Source organism: Cornus florida, unplaced genomic scaffold (genome assembly GCF_030987335.1).
Source record: "Cornus florida cultivar Cherokee Brave unplaced genomic scaffold, ASM3098733v1 CherokeeBrave_3.0.0_Hap2_Chr11, whole genome shotgun sequence".
Lineage (NCBI taxonomy): Eukaryota > Viridiplantae > Streptophyta > Magnoliopsida > Cornales > Cornaceae > Cornus > Cornus florida.
The window spans coordinates 134,338,869-134,349,776 of record NW_026775581.1 but is presented as its reverse complement, the minus strand read 5'-3'; the positions used below and the strand labels follow the sequence as shown (position 1 = coordinate 134,349,776).

The 10,908-nt window shown below is 30.8% G+C and overlaps 1 long non-coding RNA gene across 1 annotated transcript; it reads left to right on the top strand.

Moving 5' to 3' along the window:
* The first annotated feature begins 4,256 nt into the window (after nt 1–4,256).
* Nucleotides 4,257–5,605, top strand: LOC132285684 (uncharacterized). Its single transcript, XR_009472589.1, has 2 exons — nt 4,257–4,450; nt 5,041–5,605. It is a non-coding gene; the product is annotated as an uncharacterized LOC132285684 (long non-coding RNA).
* Nucleotides 5,606–10,908: the final 5,303 nt, after the last annotated feature.

Genomic DNA, 10,908 nt, shown 5'->3' with positions numbered 1-10,908 from the left:
CTTTAGCTAATCCCATTTGTATAATTAACGTAGCCAACATTTGCAATTGATGATGGAAGCAACTTGTATCCTTTAATTTTCCTAAATTACCCCTATAGTTGTTGTAAAAACAAACCAGACTTTTTCTTACTCAACCAAAATTCCCAAACACTAGCCCTCTTCTTTTAAGTTCCTTTGAGAGACTCAGCCATGGATTTTTTTAAATATATTTTTTAATATATATATATTTGCAGTAAGTTCAGCCACGGTTTTTTTGTTTGTGGTAAATAAGTTCAGCCATGATTTCTCTCTAATTCAATTATTTTTTTTGCATTTGGCAATGGTATATGTGTATATAATAATACAAGTAGTATTGTATTGAACGCGATGCGGTATTATATCTTGTGTATGTTAAGTTTGTAAAACGATACAATAGGCTTAGCACATATATTATTTATATCTATACTATTATTAAATGAGCAAAGTATTTCAGTGTTTCAATATTTATTTATTTATATAAAAAAATATTTATTAATTGATATAAAAATAGTTTTTGTAAAAATAGTTTCTATAAAATTCTAAAAATTACCTAATAAAATCAATCACATTTTATATAAAACTCTTATTTTTAATTCAATATAAAAAGAATAGTTATTTTTTATGAATAATTATCACCATATAACCGGTCCGGTCCAGTTATGATTATGTCATTATCAGAAAATGACACATGTCATCATCTTATTCATCCAAGAAGCTAATAAATAAAGGCATGGAGAAAGAAGGAAGGAGTACAGAAATTGAGAATTCTAGAAATCCAGAATTTCTGAGTAAAATATATAAACTCTGCCAAAGAGTTTCAATAATTATTTATTTATATATATAAATATTTATTTATTGATATAAAAAGAGTTTTTATCTATACTATTATTAGATGTATAAAGAGTTTCAGCATTTATTTATTTATATAAAAAAAATATTTATTAATTGATATGAAAAGAGTTTGTACAAAAAAAAAAAAAAAAAAAAAAAAAAAAAAAAAAAAAAAAAACCCACTAAAATCTACATAATAAAATTTAAATTAACCTATTTATCAATTTATTATTATGAATTTTTTAATAAAAGAAAATTTAATTAGACAAGAATTATTAATATTTATCTATTTATTATGAGCTTTTGAATAAAAGGAAATCTAATTAAACAAGGATATATTTAAAGAAAATAAAACAATTTCTATAATTCTATCACATTAGACAATAATATATTTAAAGAAAACATATAATAATTTAATAATACATATAAATAAAACATAAATGTTAAAGAATTTGAACATTTTAGTATTTATTTTTTAATATAAAAAATATTTATTAATTAATATAAAAAGAGAATTCTATCACATATAAGTATATAACACTTGTATTTTATCTATTTATTATGATTTTTTTAATAAAAGAAAATCTAATTTTACAACTATATATTTAAATAAAATAAAATAATTTATATAAAACTCTACCACAAATCACCTATTTTATTTTCTATAAAACTCTAAAACATTAAAATAAGAATATATTTAAAGAAAATAAAATATAACATAGGGTCTTCCAAAAACCACAAACTTCATATAATAAATTTCTATATCAATTTCAATCTAATGTATGATTAGTATAATTGAATTTCTATTTTAAAATTTAATTAAAAATTAATATAATTGAATTTCTATTGTAAATTAAAAATTATACTAAAATTCAAATTACCTAATAAAATTCAAATTACCTAAAAGAATTTGTTACTTTGCGAAACTCAAATAAAAATATATATTGATTAATAGAATATAAATATAAATATTTCAGTATTAATAGAAAAACCTAAAAGAATTTATTAATTTATGAAACTTAAACTCTACCACCAATTTCAAAATATTTCAATATTTATTTATTAATATAAAATAAATATTTATTAATTAATATAAAAAGAGTTACAAAAAATTGCAATTTGTTTTTAACGTTTATTGTTACAAGTTTCAAATCAACAATTAGAATATATATATATATATATATTATTGTGTATAGTATTAATTGTTAAAAGGATGCAACAAGACGTGGGTGATTTACCTCCAAAAAAAAAAAAATTGATTAATAAAAAAAATGAGAGAAAGAAAAAAAAAAAAAAAAAAAAAACGTGTGTATATATATTTATATGAACATATTCAATATGGAGTATTATATATTGGGTATGTAAGAATAAGGAATATTATATATTGGGCTTGTTAACTTGTAATAGGATTAACAAAGCGCACACATATATAATTTGGGTTAAGTGTAAAAAACACCCTGTTTATAATACATATCACACCCTTTCGTGCAAAAAATACAACTTAAATTTTAATTTAATGCAATCAAGTTCCTCTAGCACATTTAAAACCAAAAAATAGTACTTTATCGTTTTGCACACCCATTATGCAATTCGGTCTGGGTTTCGATGGTATGCTCTTCTTCTATACAAAAATCCAATTTGGATTAATTTATCTCTTCACTATATTCCTGACCATCCAATTCAATTTCCTTAAATAGTTTTTGGATTGTTTTTTCGTCATATTCCTCATCACCTTTAATTTTTTCACCTTCATAGTATAGATCTGCATAATAAACCCAAAAATCCAGCGAAGAAAAAAAAAAACGAAAGCTTGAAATTTTATTACAAGCAACCTTGAAGGCTGTGGCGTTGATGGGGGAGACAGTGGCGGAGACGACTGTGGACTTTCAAACCCGCCGTTTCCACCTCCGTGACTGTCCCGATCGCCGGCTTCGGCGAGAGCCAGAAACCCCATTATCGGAAACACCGGTGAACAAAGATAGTGCAGGGAACTTGGAACGGTGGTGCAGCGGCGGTGACGGAATGGACCGGCGGTGACTTTGTGTCGCGGCACCGGCGGTTAAGGAGAAGCTCAGCTGTGAGCTTCTTGACGATGACTCAGCCATGGATGACGCGGCTGTGATGAAGAACTGCAGCAGTGACTCGCTCAGAGGACTGACAGTAGCTCAGAGGGCTCGACTTTGGATGATGTCGACCGTGATAGAGCGACAACGAGCTCGGCTTTGATGATGGAGGCGACGGCAAGCTCGGCCGGTGGAATCGGCTACAGCAAGCAAGAGAGGACTTAAAATTTTAGAGTCCAGTCCAGTTAAAATTTTAGGGCTTAAAACTTCAATCTAAAAACAATCCAATTCAACTTCCTCAATTTGGATCTAACTGGACTCAAAATTTTAGTTGGTTTAGAGTTCATGCCATTGACTAAAAATAAAATTTGATCTTCTCTTTTTGTTTCTTACACATTGCCTCCTGTTGAAGGTTCGAAAGTGATAGCAAACAGGAAAAGTGAAGTTTCCCAAACACTTAGATCTCATGCTCTTATACAGCCTTAGCTGTGGGAAGGAGCTGAAGAACAGTCAAGAGGGGGAAGAACACTTTAGTTCCAGTTTAGGAGAAAATTTTAGTTCCGCTTCTTGGACCGTGCAACTGACACATTTGATTATTGGACCGTGCAACTGACACATTTGACTATTTAGTATTGCGTGTATTACATAAATGGTCCAGATATGTCCCGTGCAACGGGCGCAACTAAAATTTTCTCCCAATTTAATTGCTTTGAAACCCTAAATCGACCCTATAACTAATAGGATAAATGAAAAGAAGAGAACTGAGAATAAATTATAATAAATATAATGAGATCATTTATGTAATTTCACTCAAACACACATCCACCCAATAGCTCTGACAAGGGAGGTTAGGGTAATTTGTCAAACAAAAAGGGATGTTAATATTATTTAAATAAACTTTATAGGATATCGATATAATTTACTCTAATTAATAAACCAATTTATAGCATGAGAAATGTTTATTTAATCAAATATATATAATTATTTGATTCCGTCTATATTAATTGTTTATATTTGATTTCATAACTTTTTAAGGGAACATAACTTTTTAATTTTAATTATATATAATGTAAATTAAAAAGTAATTATGAAATGACAATATTTATGAATAATTAATTTAGGCCATCATTAAAATGGGGAAGAGTAGTACAAATGAAACATTTGCCTCCTAGATGATGTGTAAATGAAATGGAGATGTAAATTGTACGGAGTAATGTACTGTAATACTCTTTAGGACAACGCTTACATCCTGCGGGCGGAGGATGAGGTTCATCCTCCGCGCTGACGTGGCCCAATGAGATTATGACAGGTGTCCAATATTAAAAATAATAATAAAGCCCAGGCAATGCCCATTTTGTCCGGTTCAACCCATTTCTCTTTTCTCTCTCATCACTCTTAATACCTAATATCTTCTTTCTCAGACCACCTCAAACCCATTTTCACTTTCCTCTCCATCGCAACTCTCTTTTCTGTCTTTCTCTCTCTCCTTCTATGGCCTCCCATCTGTCTCTGCAACTCTCCCAATTTTTTTACCACGCGTAAGCTCTCTTTCTCCCTTTATATATATATATATGTATATATATAAACACACGTAGATGCACGTAATGATTCAGTGAAGTATATGTGATGTTATACTGTTTGTATATTTGTATATGTTTGTACTAAATTTGGACCTGCAACGCTAAAAATTTGAATCTACTGATATCTGATGAATGATCTGCAATTAGAATGATTTTTGAAAAAATTCTGGTTTGAATTTTGATTTCTCATTAAGTGATACTGGTTTGAATTTTGATTTCCCATGAAAAATCCGTATGGTTTGAATTTTGATTGCATCATAGGAATTCCAAAAATCCGTATGGGGGTATTTTGGATATTGGACAATTCAAAACTGCTAGATGCTAAGTGGCTAGCTAATAACTATTACTCCTCATCCCTAGTCCACTTTTCATTTTAAGGTGCTATAATTACTTGCCCTATGATCTATAGATATGACCACAAATGGTAAAAAATAATTGATACTCTTATTCAAAAATTATGGTTAAAATCTGTGTTTTTGTTTTATTTTTCTTGTAGCCCTGAATAGTCCTTTTGATTCTTATATTTTACTGCTGTTTCCCATTTTCAGGTTACAATGATTTTTAACTTGCTCTTAAATGGTTGATATAAAAGTTATATGGTCAATAATTGGTATAATGGAGGTTGAGGATTGGACCAGTTCTTCAGGAGAAACAAGTGATTTAAAGTGATTTGAGGTCTGTAAACAGAGTGATTCAAATACAGAGCTCGAAAGAACAAATTTAGCACTATTGGTCTAATCCTGAGTTTCGTCAGGTGTCGCCATTATCAAAGTTTTCAATAATAAATGTAGAGAGAGAAAGAGTGGAGTAATTTGTAGAGTGAAGCTGAATTGTTCCGAAATGTAGTGAGAGAAAACAGATGAAGAAATCTAGAGATAGAGTTTGAAATTGGAGAGGTGATATTGAAAACGACCTCACGATTGAATTGAAAACTTTTTTATAATGAAAGAGAACTCTTTTACAATGAAAGAGAATTATGTGTTTTGAATTGCTGTAATTGTGATTCTGTCATGGGATTGTAAGTATCTGGTTTTCAATGTAATTGCCATGTTTTTACCTCAAATTGTGGTTTCAGTTTAATTTTTATTAAAATCCCAATCTCCGTTGATTTGATTTTGAGTTAAGCTTGCTTCATTTTATTAAAAGTTATCTAAACTGTTGGACTTGTAGTTTTGAATTGAGTGAACCTGTGAGTACATGTGAAGGTCTTATGTGAAAACTAAAATGAATCAATTTTGTGGAAGTATTTGCAATGAAGCTAAGAGTCACTGGAACACAAAGAGAATGAGCTCAGTTCAAAGACATTCTTTGTACTTCATTTGATCTTTTGAACTTCTCTTGTGGCACAAAATGAAAACTTAAAGAACATAGGTGAACAGAGCAGTTCGTTCCTGCATTTCTGTCATTGATTCAGAATTCCTATCTATAGAATGACCTACGGAAGTAGCTAGCTTTCAACCCCTTGATCTGCCTGAGATCTCTCAAAGCAGCATCAGTAGGAATTTGACAAACAATATAAACAATTGTAATTTAGTGAAAGCTCTGAGTGATTAAAAACATACAATCCGAAACAGGATACAAAATATTCAATCTATAACATCCCAAAAATAGGATTAATCAGACAGTGAAAGCTCCGAGTGATTAATCAAAATAGAATACAAAATATTCAATCCATAGTATCCCAAAAACTCCACCAAACAAGCCTCGGATTGACTAACAAGTTTTTTTTAGTTATAAAAACAAAAAGTAACACAATCCCCTTGCATTCCCCAAAAGCTTCACCAAACAGGCCTCAAATTGGAGGAAAATTATCAAATGGGTTGCCTTCTTGTGCAGTTTGTGAGAGGTTGCCATAATGCGACTCCTACAAGATTGAAACACTAAAATTATAAGAAAGTTAAATAAATAAATCTACATGATTAATTTGTAACATTATCAATTATTTTGTTAGGATAATATAATTACCTGAAGTAATCGTGTGTAAAACATATTAGGTTGCTGATTTGTGATTGCCTCAAAATTTTCATGATCATAGTTCATCATTGAATGGGATGTGGAAGACGTCTCTACTCTAAGGCCAATTTGAGATTCCTATCAAATATAAATTAAGTAATAATTACAAAATCGTAAAATAAAACATAAACTATTGTAAAGAAATATAATGCAAAAAAGAAATAAATTGGGTAAAAATATTATGTCTAGATTGTTGCTCTTGTAAGTTCCAACTACTAAATATAGGCTCCTATAATATCAAAAACAATAAAAAGTTAAGTACAACACTGATCACACTTTAATTTATTTTTAAATTTTAAATTATTTATAAAGTTTTATATAATACCTCAGGGGTTTTTTTGTTGTCTTGTTGAATCTTTGGTATGTGAGTTTTTTCTTCGCTTTTCAAGTGTACCTTTTAATCGATTACATGGACGCCTGATTGTGGCTTTTCTTTTAACCCCTATTGGCACTTAATTCTTTGGTGGAGCTATCGTATCAACTTCCTCATTTCGACTAACTGAACTTTCGCCACCATTAACATTATTTAAGTAAAGTTCTTTCTTCAATTCCTCTAAGTCATTAAACAACACAAGAGCACGATCATTCGCGTATACATATAATTTCTCATGTTCCGATGCTAAAGATGAAATCTCACGAAAATTTTGACACAAATGACTATAACGCTTTCCCATAGACACTTAAGGATTGTTATTGACTTCAATTCCATGATAATTGGTGAAAGTCCTTACCTTCGTATCTCTTGTCCATCTTTCATGATATATTAGGGCAAAATCCTTTTTATATTCTTCTTATGTAACACTTTCAAAGCATGAACACATAAAATCCCAATAAAAGTGAACTTCATACAACTACACATGACTGTTTCTGTTGAAGCTTCAAAATTAACCACAAGCCCTTGAGATTTTCCAACACAAGATACTATGTATTCAACTTTTGTCCCATCCTTTGCCACTTTATACACATTGTAATCACCCAACCTCATGTACTCTTTCTGAAATAATTTAAACACTTCCGGGGTACAGATTTCTACACCATGACGTAACATCTCCACATTAGTTAATAACACGGGCTTACTTCGCATCATGTTAAAATCTGCACGTAGTTCTTCATACCGTCGATCATTCAAAACCCTCCTATAATGCTCAAAGAAACGCAAAAGATCATGACTCGGCTTTAAGTAATTCTTTAACACATTGTTCATACTTTCACTACGATGGGTAGTTTTCATGTTCGCGGTGAAGGTGTGTCGTCCATAAATCATTGCCCATTTTTTTCTTATTTCAAATAACTCTTTCAACCATTTATTTTCTTCGAGACTGTATTTTTCAACATCCTATTCCATGCCAATAGCCACTCATTTCATCTTCATAATCGTATACACAATTACTAAGGTCATAAGCAAAGTGGTTTGATTTATTAAACACATGACTCAAATTCTTGGCTGTATTTTGATAAATATGCCAAACACATAATCGATGTTAAGATTAAGAAAAGACAAGCGATATTGCTTTTGCCATTGCAGCAGATTAATCTGTCAGAATTGCCTTAGGTTGCTTTTCACCAAGGAAAGTTTGAAACAACCACTTAAATGATTCAATGGTTTCATCGGAAAGTAAGGCTATACCAAAGACGATTGTTTGTTTATGATGATTCACCCCAATAAATGGTGCAAAAGATCGACCATATTCATTTGTTCGATAAGTACTATCGAAGCACACAATATCTCCGAATAGGCTATAATCATTAATTGAGCGTGCATCAACCCAAAAAATATAAATGATCATATCATCCTCATCCACTTGCATTGAACAAAAATATGATGAATCAGCTGCATTTTTTCAAAATATTCTAAAATTGCACCTGCATCTCCTCTTACCATTGTCATCTTTTGCTTTCTATGTATGTAATTTCGGTAATCCTTATCTAGAAAACCAATATGTTCCCTGCCGCCAACTTCTCTACTCATCAACTCCATTGTTCCTTTTAGTGGCAATTCCGACTTCTCTGCATCTTCAGCATGTTCTTTTTGAGCCTTTGAAATATTTTGATTAATTCTCATCATATGTTTCATTGGAGTTCTAATTAAGTCATGATTATGGATTTTGTTCAACGATACAACTTTAAATTTGCCATTGTTTTGAAGTTTACATTTAATATGAGCCAAACAGCCAACTCTTGTAAGAGGTTGATGGTACAAAGGAGTTTTAGTCTCTTTCCTTTTACCTTATTCTGAATAACAAAAGGTAACCCCCGTGATGAGCCCCGTTATATTTTTTCTCTGACGATTTCTCCTTACATCGAAACCAAGTTTCCGACCATAGTTAAGGTACAACTTATATGCTTAATCACATGAACTAAACTCCATTCCAAGGTCTGGTTCATCTCCTTCTTCTTGATTTTCTTTTTTTGAGGAAAATTCATTAGTACGAGAAGAATAATCATCATCAATTTCACAACTATTTGATGGTTCACTACTTAAGCTTACATAATCTATCTCCTCCATAATTCTGCATATAAAAATGATTGTGACTATTAAAAGCTGCCAATTAAATGTAAGGAAATCTTTTAATTTGAGATGGAACATTCGATATACAATAAGAAACCAAAATTAAATTATGTGTCTCCTTAGGATCTCTCATTTTTGAAGAACCTTAATCATTTCTCATACACTTTTGTTGTGGTATCATGCAGTGCAACATCACCATATTTATTTTGAGATTTCACAACTTTAAATACTGAATTTTATCACTATAATGATGAAATTTTGCCAATTTTAATCACCAATAAAACTGGTAAAATTCACCATTTTAAGTGGTAAAGTTCTATGAATTTTGATTAATGTTAATGACAAATGTACACAAACATGAATAAAAAATAAACAAAAAATCGAAGAAAATTGGTGTTGATTATCTTATATCTCAAGTAAATAATACCCCCTTATCATTGTTTTCATGCGAATCATAGAAAGAGTAACAACATGACGAGTTTAACCAGAAATTTCAATTTCGAGAAATAAGCTACTAAATTTATCTACGAAATTCAAAGATGTGAATGTAGGTGCAGTAAGTGAAAGAACAAAAAGTATGTTCACTCATACACAATCTACTCATACAAAAAGTATGTTCACTATATACAATAGTATTGATCGATCTTGACATTTTTTTTTTTTTGGCCTTTAATGATGTTTATAAATTATGTGTTTCCTTAGGATGGAGTATGGTGCCTGGTCGTAGCGCCTATGTATATTAGAGTTGAAACTTGAGAAGTCATGGCGTAAATTATTCCAAACCAACCCGTTAAATTCATAATTCATCCACAAATTCATACAACTCAACAAAGGAAAGAAATAATATTATCAGGTAAAGAATGCACCATAATGGGCTATAATAATGAAAAATTATTATATAACCCCGTCAATTGCTAAGCTGATACGCAACAAATGTGTTAGTTTCTAACAAAAAAATTTAGAATATCATAGAGGTACCCTAAAACTTTTCGTTTGTAACAATTAATTTTATTTAGCTTCTTGCTTTCATATCAGTTAGCTACATTGTCCAGGCCACCATGTAATAATTTCTCCTTATTTGACAAGTACACAATCGACACCCTAAGGAAAAAGATGAAGTGGTTCTGTGACAATTTAAGAGCAGTCATGAAGTGTACTACTAAAGGAAAATGTATATATATATATATATATACACACACAACATAATAATAGATCATTCAAAGATATCGAAAAAAGAAGATTAACAGGTAGGTTTCACTAATGATCAGATTTAATTAACGAAGAAAAAAAGAATTACCCAGTCAGGGGCTCTAAGTATGCCGAGTCCACCAGCATTAGCAACAACAGCTACAAGCTCTGGACCTGAAATATCACATATACTTCACTGAATCATTATGTGTATCTGTGTGTGTTTATACACACACACACACACACACACACACACACACACACACACATATATATATATATATATATATCAAGAGAAAGAGAGAGAGCTTACGCGTAGTAGAAAAATTGGGAGAGTTGCAGAGACAGATGTGCGATACCCCTAGGATCCAAGACACGGGTTGATTAGGCCCAGGCTCAAACCCGAGGGAAATATCAAATAATTAATATGTAAAACGAACACGGAATACAAGGTGATAAAATATATATATATATATATATATAATGAGCTGCAAGATATCTAAAATATAAAATCCTTTAAAATTAAATACTTAAAATCCCAGATAATAATAATCCAACTCCAAAACCTCCAAGGGTACAACTCGGGAATCCATCATGTGGACCCCGAATAAGAAAACCAAACTGAACTGAAAACTAAAAAAAAACCATATAAATGGAGCTCTTATGTTGTCAGAAGAATGAGTGGTCGCCTCTGCTCAGCACAAAC